The following is a 12,853-nucleotide window of genomic DNA, read 5'->3' as shown; positions in this document are numbered from 1 at the left end:
TGCTGAATCCATAATGGCCAGCAAAGGCTCATTTCAAGTAGTACCCTCTAATGAATGCAATAAAAGAAAGCTGCTTTCAGAACAATGAGATATTAATGGAGCCTAATTTATTTAGCTCTGTTCCATTTGTCTAAAATGACAGACTCTTCTCATCAATGTCTTTTCAAATCACACCTTCTAATTAATTTAGCTTCTAATTAGTCTTTATTTAGAGAATTGTTCATTTTAAGACAAGTTTCCTGTGTATGTGTGGGAGGAAGGGGGAGTTCAAACATTCAAATTACCTTTCTCTTTCATACAAAAGACTAATTCAGAGTCTAGGTGCTTCACATATATTCTGACCATCTGCAGTTCCAGGTCTCAGAAAAAAGTGGTTTCATTTATTGTTCAAAACAGTTTTGTTCTATATAGTGATCCAAAGGAAGCCATTCAAATGCAACAAGTTTAATTAACAGAATATTCTGTGCAGTACTAGTTTTAACACAGTAATTACTGATATCACATTTATGTTAAAAAAGGACAGCTTCATCTGATTAGCAGAAAATAGCACTAAGTATTAATTTGCAAGCATCCACCATTTCTATGGAACTCTTCAAAGCTAAAAGAATGTACATGGATACAACTGACCCAGCTGCTTAGAAAGCATGGATAACATTAATATGGTTTTATACAAAATAGATTACAATATGGAGGAATATAGAAATAATATAATATTAGCTTTCACTATTCCACCTACATATCTAGTTGAAATCAACTACAATTTATTTTCTATATGTCTTGGCAGCTTTGAGAAAAAGGAGGACTGAAAAGTAAAGTTAACCCACATTAAAGTCACCTTCAAACCTATTTTTTTCCTGAAATGAATTTATAATCTAAAGTTTCAATAAAAAGAGTGTTCCAAGTATATTTGGGCTTATTTTTCTGCTGTAGGACACAGAAGATGATGGTACAATTATAAAACCTCTGTGGGAAAGCCCTGGTCTGTATTTAAAAATCTATGGCATTTTAAAAGGAAAAAAAAAAAACTTTAAAGAATCAAGCACTAAAAGTGTATGATAAATGTAAATAAATACTGGTTTACAAAAGCACTTAAGCCTATACCCAACCTCAAGAACTTGAGTTGTCAATGGATTGATTCACATGCTTGAAGTAGGGTATACTATTCAGTACATTCCTATGTTGGAAAAGCGGGTTATAAAAGGAGGCTGTAAAAATATATACCCTACAAATATTCTGATGTAGCACTAATCTATACAAGATGGTACCAGGGCATTTGGCTTCAGATAAATACACTTCTAGATTCTATGATTTAGAAAATACTTTGTATTTAATTCCAATTCAGACATGTTTGCATATTATTGTCAGTGTCATTAAAGCTCTCTTAGGGGACTGAAAATCTACTTCTTCCCCAAAGGTCAACACTGGAAAGGGATTTAAATTTATACTTTTTTTCCCCTAAATGTTCACAGACGCTTCAGCCAAATGCTGTTGGAAACCATTAAGATGCTTAAATTCCAAAAGTCTGACTTGAGTTAAATTGGAGAGCAAACTAACTGAAGCTATGGGGAGTCCACAGGTGTTATCTATGAATCACCAAACGTGTTGCCCCTTATCCTGAAAAAAACTGAGATAATATGATACTCTGCAGTGCCACCACAAGCAGGATTTCCACTAAATGCAACAGGAGTGATGAGGAATGGAACGCCATCCAATGTGGTTGATAAACAGCATTTCTACACAAGGAAGGGTCTGCAGGAAAGGGGTTCTGGATGTTTCCCTGGATTTTGCCAAAAATAACAAACCCTAAAAAATTTAATTTAATGCTTACACAAAATATTTGACTCAAGTCAAAATGAAAATCTTTCATGTTCAGGGTAACCTTCTATTTACCCTTTGTTTTTAATGAAGATCAGTTTTTGAATGCAAAATAATGTGCTATTTTTTTAAACAAAAGCTTGAAATGTTAATAAAAGAATTACAAAAAAAAGAAACCTGCCTAGCTTCCCACAGCATACCCTGGTTCAGTGACATAATGACCTTTATTTGGTCTTGTACATATTACAATATGCATAATGCTTATGGTTCCATATGGTCCTATGTTTATGGTCCTGGGTATGCATCTGACTAGAGGGGCAACATGGTAGGACTAGTCATGGTGGGGTAGCACCTATAAAATACCACCAATGTTGCAACCTGCAGAGTAAAGCAAATACAGGGCAACTCAAAACCCTAGCTCCTATGGCCTTGTAGGTACTCCTTGGTTGGAGAAAGGCTAAGGGACATCACCCTGACAGAAAAACACACCCTCGCTGAGCAATCAGCAGCAGTTCTTATCTGTTGCTCTCTGGCAGGCACTACAGCCATTATGACATTGAACTTCTGGACCATGTCTGGCCTTTGGAGTCTGTCTCAATGGTCTAACACAGGGAATGGTAGGTCTTGGACAGCTTCTACTCCTCTATACTCTTGTGTAGGTGTACACGTTGAAGGTCTTGGTGTGATGGTTGCAGGACTCCATACAAACAGATTCATCAGGCACCCGACTAGACCTCTTACATGTACAGCACGATCTAGAGGATCAGTGGTTGCCTACTGCTATGGTTTCATGAGAATTTTTCCATATTAGCAGAACCTACCCACTCTCAGAGATTCTGATGGCTTATTGGGTCAATATAAGAGTTTTCCCTAATGTGTCAGTGTAGCTCCACTTGTGTAGCACATTATGTGCAGAAGAAAACTGTGAATTTACTTGATGTTATAATTAAATTCAAAACAGAATGCAAAAGGTTTTCAGAGTTAAATCATAAGGAAATACTGTTGTACAATGAAGGAAATTCAGATTTTCATTTTAAAAATACAGAGTCAAAAGAAAGGCAGTATAGGTTTAATTACATCTTTAAGAATGCATTTACAGGCAACCCCCACTGAACGCTGTTTTGCTTAGTGCTATTTCACTATAACACTCATTTTAAATTGATACTTTATTTCACTCAGTGCTCAGCGAGTTTCGTTATAATGCTTGTGGTCACCATCTTGGGTCATTAAAAATAATTGTGGTCACCATCTTGGGTCATCAAAAACTTTCAGTTTCGCTTAACACTTGTTTTTTTAGGAAACGAGCACTAAGCAGGGGTTGCCTGTACACAAAATATACATTAACACTGTACTCCAAGAGTGATTAACATGTGGACAGAACTGCTCTTCTTACTCATGCCCAGAATGAAGAAAAATTGAAACAGACCCATATACAAGCAGGGGCAGATTAACCTCTTAGTGGGCTCTAGGCAGACAAAGTCATGGGCACCTACGTAATAATGTGTGCATGTACATATATATAAATAAAATATCCACACATGCTTGAGGGCAGGCTTGGGGAAGGAGTTGGATTGAGCTGGGTAGTGCCTCCGAGCAGGTGCAGCCCCTGGCCTGCTAGCCACCCACCCAGAAGGTGCCACTGCTAAAGGGAAGGACTGGGACCCCCTGCAGCTCAGGAGCCACTTACACACACACACACACACACACACACACACACACACACCCCTATAACTCATCATTTAGGGCCCTAGGCATGTGCCTAGTTTCCCTATGCATTAATCCAACCCTATATACATGTGTGGTGCTATTAAAATAGTACCCTTTGCCAAGAGTTACCACAGAATAGTACACAAGTTTACCATAGTTCCCTCTTATGCTTAAAGCAAACAACATCTGTGTTATCATCATGGCATATGCTGACTTTGACATAGCTTCTATTTCGGTTTCCAAATAATACAGATTTCTATTTCGGTTTCAGATAAATAATACACCCAAACAGAAAATGAGATATGGTCAATTTTATTTAGTTGTGAAAGGTTTCATTAGTATCTTTGTTAAATATTTGAGAAAGAAACAGCTTAAAAACCTTGGATTCTGACAATATTAGAATACAAAGACGGCTACTGAGATCACAAAGGTACTAATTTAAACTAAGTCAGGTGCCCAGTATGGTCTTAGTTACAGCAGATGCATCATTTTCACCAGTACATGTTTATTTGGAGCACAGGACTGGGGAGCAATGTAATAAAGAATAAAAAGTTTACCTCCTTACACTAAACACCTACCAATAAAGCAAAGAGGGTGCTGGATGCCTTTAAGTCGGCAGGCCCGGATGGGCTCCATCCGAGGGTGCTGAAGGCACTGGCCGACGTCATTGCAGAGCCACTGGCGGGAATATTCGAATGCTCGTGGCGCACAGGCCAAGTCCCGGAGGATTGGAAAAGGGCTAACGTGGTCCCCATTTTCAAAAAGGGGAGGAAGGAGGACCCGGGCAACTATAGGCCGGTCAGTCTCACCTCCATCCTTGGTAAAGTATTTGAAAAAATTATCAAGGCTCACATTTGTGAGAGCCCGGCAGGGCAAATTATGCTGAGGGGAAACCAGCATGGGTTTGTGGCGGGCAGATCGTGCCTGACCAACCTAGTCTCTTTCTATGACCAGGTTACGAAACGCCTGGACACAGGAGGAGGGGTGGATGTCGTATACCTGGACTTCAGGAAGGCCTTCGATACGGTATCCCACCCCATACTGGTGAACAAATTAAGAGGCTGTGATGTGGATGACTGCACAGTTCGGTGGGTGGCGAATTGGCTAGAGGGTCGCACCCAAAGAGTCGTGGTAGATGGGTCGGTCTCGACCTGGAAGGGTGTGGGCAGTGGGGTCCCGCAGGGTTCGGTCCTTGGACCGATACTCTTTAATGTCTTCATCAGCGACTTGGACGTGGGAGTGAAATGTACTCTGTCCAAGTTTGCAGATGACACAAAGCTATGGGGAGAAGTGGACACGCCGGAGGGCAGGGAACAGCTGCAGGCAGACCTGGATAGGCTGGACAAGTGGGCAGAAAACAACAGGATGCAGTTCAACAAGGAGAAATGCAAAGTGCTGCACCTAGGGAGGAAAAATGTCCAGCACACCTACAGCCTAGGGAATGACCTGCTGGGTGGCACGGAGGTGGAAAGGGATCTTGGAGTCCTAGTGGACTCCAAGTTGAACATGAGCTGGCAGTGTGACGAAGCCATCAGAAAAGCCAATGGCACTTTATCGTGCATCAGCAGATGCATGACAAATAGGTCCAAGGAGGTGATACTTCCCCTCTATAGGGCGTTGGTCAGACCGCAGTTGGAGTACTGCGTGCAATTCTGGGCGCCGCACTTCAAGAAGGATGCGGATAACCCGGAGAGGGTACAGCGAAGGGCAACTCGTATGGTCAAGGGCCTGCAGACCAAGCCCTACGAGGAGAGACTAGTGAAACTGGACCTTTTCAGCCTCTGCAAGAGAAGGTTGAGAGGCGACCTTGTGGCTGCCTATAAGTTCATCACGGGGGCACAGAAGGGAATTGGTGAGGATTTATTCACCAAGGCGCCCCCGGGGGTTACAAGAAATAATGGCCACAAGCTAGCAGAGAGCAGATTTAGACTGGACATTAGGAAGAACTTCTTCACAGTTCGAGTGGCCAAGGTCTGGAACGGGCTCCCAAGGGAGGTGGTGCTCTCCCCTACCCTGGGGGTCTTCAAGAGGAGGTTAGACGAGTATCTAGCTGGGGTCATCTAGACCCAGCACTCTTTCCTGCTTATGCAGGGGGTCGGACTTGATGATCTATTGAGGTCCCTTCCGACCCTAACATCTATGAATCTATGAATCTATGATATAAAAGTGCAAACCACCAAACTACAAGTCCTGGAGGGATCCTGAGGGAAAGGCAGACTCTTCCTAACTCATTAGCAGTAGTTTGGGAACAGCAAATGGGTTGGTGATATAACTCTCCAATTTCTTTCTGAGGAAAGAAATGCTAAGATGCGATCAAGAACTGATGTCCAGGTACTGAAAGGAGAACCAGAAACATCATAACTCCCAATATGGTTTTGAAATGTTAATTCTGTCAAAATGTTTCAAATCACAATAAGTTAAATCTTCAGCCCATCCTCAGCAGGCACCAGAAAACCTGGCAAGTTGTGCTGAGTGACCTCTTTTACCTTGAAGGCAAAACTGTTTAGTGGCATCTGATTCATTCAGTTCCTCTTGAGTATCTTACAAGATATTAAGAATAAAATGATCTGTCCTTGAATATAGAATTATATTCCAAGAAGCCAGTCTGGAATCACCCACCACTTACTAATGGCTAACCATCTATAATTTGAAATGAATTTAGCTAAAATCAAACACCACTCTCCTAGGAAGGTGGGAGCTCATAGACAGTCCTAGTAAAGCCATTACGACAGATTTCTGCACGTGGGGTTCTGGACAGCACCACCAAAACTTATCAAAGTCTTGTTAAATTCACTCTGCTGCTTCTGAGCAAAGCTATGAGCACTAACAGAGGCACTGGAGTTGTCCATCTGCAGTCTAATGAAGGCATAAGGGATAGAAACAGAAAGATGTAGTAATTGATTACTTAGGTCCTCACGTTCAGCAGGAAAATTCCCACAGCGCACTGACAAGTGAGTGAATGTTGCAAACCCTTCAATCGGGTACTTGTAGCTCACCTCAAGCAACTCCTTCAGCTACTAAAACTGCCTGCAGCAGTCAAGCAATTAGAAGGCTCTCCAGATAGAGTGATTAATAGAGGTAGCTTGTGTAGGTGGACCAGTGCCCCTAGCTTCTTCACAATGACTATATTTGGTGTGGTTATAAAGTTATGTTATGTGTAAAATTTAAGTTTGTGCCTCTGCATTTAAAGTGTACATGTCTAAATAGTAAAAACCATATATAGCCACATGATCCAGGTGTCAAGCTGTATTGATCACCTTTGGCTCTCTCATTTGTGCTCCATCCATTAATCAAAGGACTTATTTTCTGTTCTAAACCTCCAGCTGGTTTCAATACCTACCATTTTCAGTAATTTATTCTACCAGAAAAAAAATGTTTGTTCTACTCCTTAAATAAGGAATTCTCCCCAAAAGAATTACAGGCTTAGTGTACAAGGAGGTCAGGAATAAGTCCTGGACTAATAATAAAGCCAACACCTAGTATTTTGTGACCCTACAAAGTTAGAACAAGGAATTTTATATCACTGGAAAGACGAGAACATTCCAGTGGGATACATAATACATATTGCTGTGTATAGACCTCAGATTTTGAGGTCCTGACTCTTGGGTAGAGAACAGCTTTATTGCGAAATATAGAGAGATATATTCAAATATATATTAGCTTGCTCTCCTTGTTGGTTTTGTTCAGTACTATGTACGTTCACTTAGCACGTTGTTGTTTTGTTTCTTGTACAGGACATTAAATTTGCATGCTGGTAGATCTTTACTTCAGAAGAGAATGAGCCTGCGAATCTCTACGGCCTGTTCAGAGGCATGGCACACAGTAAATGATGGTTTTATGTTCCATTTATTCAAAATGCTTTGCTCTACAGACAGTATAATTCATACATCCATTCTCAAAAACCCTTCACAAAGAAGGGTGCACCTGGTACCTATTAAGCAATAGTAGATTCTACTGTGGCATCTTCCATGCAATATTTTGAAAATCTCCTTTGAAACAGCAAATGCTTATATGTCTCATAGCAACACTTCTCAGAGTGGCTTGTCCTTAGTCACTGAAGAAGCTTCCCATCTCTGTAGCATTTTAACCTATAACACTGCACAGAGAACACAGCCTTCTGGGGATGCAATCTTTCCACACTAACACTTTTCAACAATGGTTTACCATTTTATTCCGCTTCATTTATGAAGCCTTGTGCACACTCTCAGTAGTCCCGTTTCAGTTCCATTTATGGAAAACATTGACACCTAGTGGCCAGCTTCATAACCATGGCTCAGTTCTGACACCAGGCTGGTTTACACAGATTGTTCTGAAGTTTGCAAACTCAATTCTTCCATTTACCTAACCTCAAATCTGTGCCAACCTCAAACCTGCACTAGCTGTATAAGTCAGGGAGAAAAAGAACAAACATTGCAGGTAACAGGCATTTTTGTTGCCAGAAATAATATAGGTCAAGAAGAAAGGCAGGTTATTACAAAACTTCTGTGGCCCAATCAGGTTGACTGCTTTGGTTAGACTGCAAAAAAGAGCTGTTTATAGTGATAATTGTGTAATGTGCTTATTTTATTAACATACTGATGTTACATGTTATTCTTATCACACCATGACGTATTGCAATGAAAATAAAATTCCAAACTTTTAAGCAGCAGTGGCAGGTGACAGTCAATAAAAGGTACTTTTGTGAGCTAAGAGCATGCACAGATATTGTGACACTGCTGCAGCACACAGGAGATGAAGTTACTGTGAAAAGTATTCCAAACTTTGGGTGCGTCTCCACGAGGCATTTACTGTGCATTAGCCTAATAGCACTGCACAGTAGTGTGGCAGCTAAAAACCATGCTAATAGCCTACTGCACAGTGTTATTAGGCTAATGCACATTAAGCATCACAAAATAACCGTGCACCAGTGCTACTGCACAGTAATTCTAGTTACTGCACATTTAGTTAGTACTTCATTAAACAAGTACAGTAAAAGCTCTGTTATCCGGCATCCCCCTGGAATATGCCAGTTAATTGAGCGGCCCCAGTTGCCACTTTTCCCGCCGTGTCTGGGGCGTCCCTCCACCCCTCTCATGGCATCGCCGTCCCTCCTGCCGCATCACCGCCCATCCCGCAGGCCCCGCAGGACAGGGAAGCGGGCCCCGCACAGCCCCACACAACCTGTTACACCCCCAGGCTGTGGGGGCTCGGCAACGCACACTGCTTTACCCCCAGCCGTGGGGGCTCTGAGAAACCAGAACTGCCATGGTGACCACTTCCAGTTTCACTTTATCTTACAAGCTGGCATACTGGTTAGTACAGCATGCCAACTTGTAAGATGCCAGATAGCGCAGCTTTTACTGTACTAAACGAAATGTGCAGGAAACTAAGGTGCATTAATGAACGTGTGGACGCGCCCCTTGATAAAAAGCTGTATTCCTCACACACACAGGTACACACAATCCAAGACACTGAACATGCACTGGATTCCAAAGCAACAGAATATCAGTAAAAATGTGCTCTCTCTGACAAACCAATTGAACCATTGTCTAAAAGATAACATACATAGTGCTACTATTGATGCTAGATCTGCTAAAAGAACCACAACTGCCTGTGCTTAGCAACAATGTCTTTCATCACCTTTTTGGAAATAAACATCCTATAAACTTTTAAGTTCAGAAAACACTTTTTGACCAGTCTCCAATCATTGTAACTAAAATATAGTACTGATGACCAATCCTTGGAAAGTATGATGGACACACATTTATGGATTATGAAATACTGATATTCAAATATGAAAGCTAGAACTAATAAGAGCACCATGTAGCAAGCTACTACTGTAGTGCTGAATGCTGACACATCCAAACAGACCTCAAGGTTAAGTGCAGACAGTCAAAAAGCCTGATGCTGAATTGATTCAGTCTTTGCAGGTTAGTCTAAACTGCAGAGATTAAACTGAAACAGAAGTAAAGAGACATTTACCTTTTATTTAGGAAATGCCTGCAATGGCTCAAGCCAGAAGCCGTGGGCACTACAGCATGGCTCTCTGGCACATAGCCAGCATAGGCTGTGTGTTTGCTTCCTCTTCCTGCTTCCAAGTGCCTCTGGGATTTGTAGTCCCAGACCACAGCCAGCAATAAGTTTGAGTGGGGGAAGAAGTGCTTAACCCTGGCGCCAGCCCCCAGCTGGGGATTGCCTGGGGGGGGGGGGCAGCCCCTCCACCTGCAGACTGGGCTGCACCCCCAGGGCTTGCCCCCCCCTCCCACCCCCCTTGTCAGCCCTCACTACTCCAGCTAGGGAGCAGAGGGGTGGGGCCAGCCCTGCTCTCTGGACCAGATAGCATAGCCCAGCCAGATGGGGGAGGGAAGAGAAGACAAGAAGTGGGGTCTGGCTGCCTGCTCCTCACACTGCTTGCTCATGTCCCAGCTTTCCCTACCACTTGCCCCCTGCTGCTGCTGCTTTCCCACCACAGCAGGGGCAGGGACAAATTTAAGATGATTCCCCCAATAATTTGTCTTTATACATGGAAAAATACAACAAATTTATAATTTTTCCGTGAGTAGAATATAATTATTGGGGGGATCCGTTGTCTTAAATTTGAAGTTGTTTTGGATTTGGGTAAATACAACATTTATGTACTAACACAGATGTATAAAACTGAGTAGTTACTAATATATTCCTTCAGTAGATATTTGTTCTTCATAGTCTAAAAAAAGATCTGAGTTTGGTCAAATTTAGAATTGAAACAAGTTTCCCCAAATATTATGCATCACAGGTGAGGGATATTAAAAGAATGATTTTAGATTAGGTTTACATGTGAAAAAATGTTCTTCCTGGACATGCAGAATAACTGTTAAAAGATAGACCTTGGCACTCGTACAGTAGTTTGTGAATCTCACAAGTTTCACTTTTAATACAGAAGTACAAATAATTCACTTGGCTGAACATGTTAGTTTATGAAGGCATTTCTGTCCCAGGAACATAGATCCAGGAGCAGATACAGTGAGATTATACATCAAAGGCATTGCCAGCACCAGAGTGTTTCATGGAACCAACCAAAATTTGTAATAGGTATCCTGAAGTGACTGAAATACAATTCAGTGATACTTGGAAAAATTAGCCTACATAAATAAGGATTATTATATTCACATTGCACTGCTTATTGCTTCCATAAGTAAATTCTTAGTTACTTCACCTGGCCCTACAGGTGATTCTGTTTTTTTGTTTTGTTTTGGGTTTTTGGGGGGTTTTTACAGTTAGTAGAGAGATTGTTCATATTTCTTCATTCTCTCAGTTTTGTCTAGCCTAAGTTTAAACACACTAAACATTTTCATGTTCATTTTTCGGATTATTCTGCAACTTTTGGAACAGTGTCACTGCTAGGGGGCATGTTTCAGTGGTCTTACACCATCTTCATTTTTGTTACGTCATCCCATTTTTTTTTCCTACTACAATAAGTAGTTTCATAGTTTCATAGTAGCTAGGTTCAGGAGGGACCTGAACAGATCATCTAGCCTGACTCCCTGCCACAGGCAGGAATGAATGCCAGGTTCACAAGACCCCAGACAGGTGATCATCCAACCTCCTCTTGAATTTGCCCAAGGTAGGGGCGAGGACTACTTCCCTGGGAAGTTGGTTCCAGATTTTGGCCACCCTAACTGAAAAATATTGCCTTCTGATCTCTAACTTAAACCTATTCTCCATCAGCTTATTACCATTGTTCCTCGTCACCCCAGGTGGTGCTGGGGAGAAAAGGGCTCTACCTATTTGCTGTTGATCTCCCCTGATGAGTTTGTAGGCAGCCACCAGGTCCCCCCTCAGCCTCCTCTTGCTGAGGCTGAACAGGTTCAGGTCCCTCAGTCTCTCCCTGTAGGGTCTGTCCTGCTGCCCTCTCACCCTCCTCTGAACCCTCTCCAGGCTGGCCACATCCCTTTTGAAGTGCGGCGTCCAGTACTGGACGCAGTACTCCAACTGCGGCCTGACCAAAGTGCTTCCCCCCGCCCCAGCCTCCTGCAGCAAGCACATCTGTAAATGTTCCTAGTTTTTTGGCTCTCATGTCTGCTGCCTCTATTTTTTCCACAAAAAAAATTGTTCTTTTTCAGGATGTTCAATTTTTTTTCCCCCCAAAAGGTGAACTGTGCCTCTTTCCTTCTGCTGTATGCATTGAGAAATTGCAGTATTTCACAAATGATGTTTTCCATTGTACATAATTTAGGTAGTCTTTTAAGATCTCCTTTCAGTTAACTGAAGTGCAATGTTTCTGTTGTGTTATGGGATTTTATACTCTGCATATCAGGAGGACAGCACAAACCAGCACGATTCCCAAATTAATCTCTCTACCTGCTGCTGCTTTTGCACGTAAAAATAGTTTCCCCTTCTCTGAATCAAGAGGATAAAAACTTCCCTTGAATTGGCTTTGAGGGCATGGAGACGCATAACACTTAGAACTGTTTAAGTAAGGTTAAAACCTGAAGCAGACAGACCTATAAGCCTGTTTAACTGGTTTAAATCCATCTGGAATGGTCTCAACCTGTACTTGGGAAATCAGGTACTAATTTTGAATTGTTTGCTGTGAACTGATGTAGCGCTATGTGTGGACACCAAGATTTCAGTGACATGGATCTGGTTAGTCCTCCAGGAGTCCCACATTGCAAGTTTTCCCTCCCCGTCCCCCTCGGCTGCTGGAACTAGCTGTTCTGGTATGAAGCCAGAACTCTACTGCCCACTTTCCCCTCTACTTTTGTTGGCATTTTTTTATTGAGTTCCCTTGACTGCTTATTCAGTAAAAGTGACTTTTGTAACAACCAGTTGTCTTCAATCCCTACTTGACTACAGCCTATCATCATGCCCCTCAGCCCCTGGAGACCAAAAAGCATGGTTCAAGCACTTCCTCCTCTCTCCCCAGCCCTAAATCAGGGGAGCACAGGGCAAACGTTGGTCATTTACAGGTTAGTGAAGCTTATTGAACTCACGTTTAAGGAAGAAGGGAAAGTAAAAAAGTGACAGTGCCACCAGTCACAAGTCAGCCATCAAGCATGGGTATAAGCACTTTCCCTGCCTCACCCACTGTGAGGCATGCTGGGCTAGGTGCTCACTCCCACCCCTGGTGTCAGAGCCACAGCACTTTGCACAATTATGAACCAGTTGTAAATCAATGACATTTTGAAACTGTTCTATTTTGACGTGTGTCTATACCCTGAGAGAGAATCCCTAAAGCAGAGGTTGTTTCTACCATAGTGGAAAGACCCTTTTGGACTAGGGACAGAAGTTACACCAAAACTGGTTTAAGCGATCAGAAATTGGTTTAAACCAGTAACAGAACAGAAGCTCAGTGCACATAAACCCATTTCAA

The 12,853-nt window shown here is 42.2% G+C and overlaps 1 protein-coding gene across 1 annotated transcript in view; it reads right to left on the bottom strand.

Annotated features, from left to right (window-relative positions):
• PTPRN2 (protein tyrosine phosphatase receptor type N2) overlaps nucleotides 1-12,853 on the bottom strand; it is a 1,024,661-nt gene that overhangs the window by 725,892 nt on the left and 285,916 nt on the right. The gene's annotated exons all lie outside the window — the stretch shown is intronic.

Source organism: Alligator mississippiensis, chromosome 5 (assembly GCF_030867095.1).
Source record: "Alligator mississippiensis isolate rAllMis1 chromosome 5, rAllMis1, whole genome shotgun sequence".
NCBI lineage: Eukaryota > Metazoa > Chordata > Crocodylia > Alligatoridae > Alligator > Alligator mississippiensis.
Note: the sequence above shows the minus strand (reverse complement) of the source record. Positions and strands in the feature narration are given on the sequence as shown.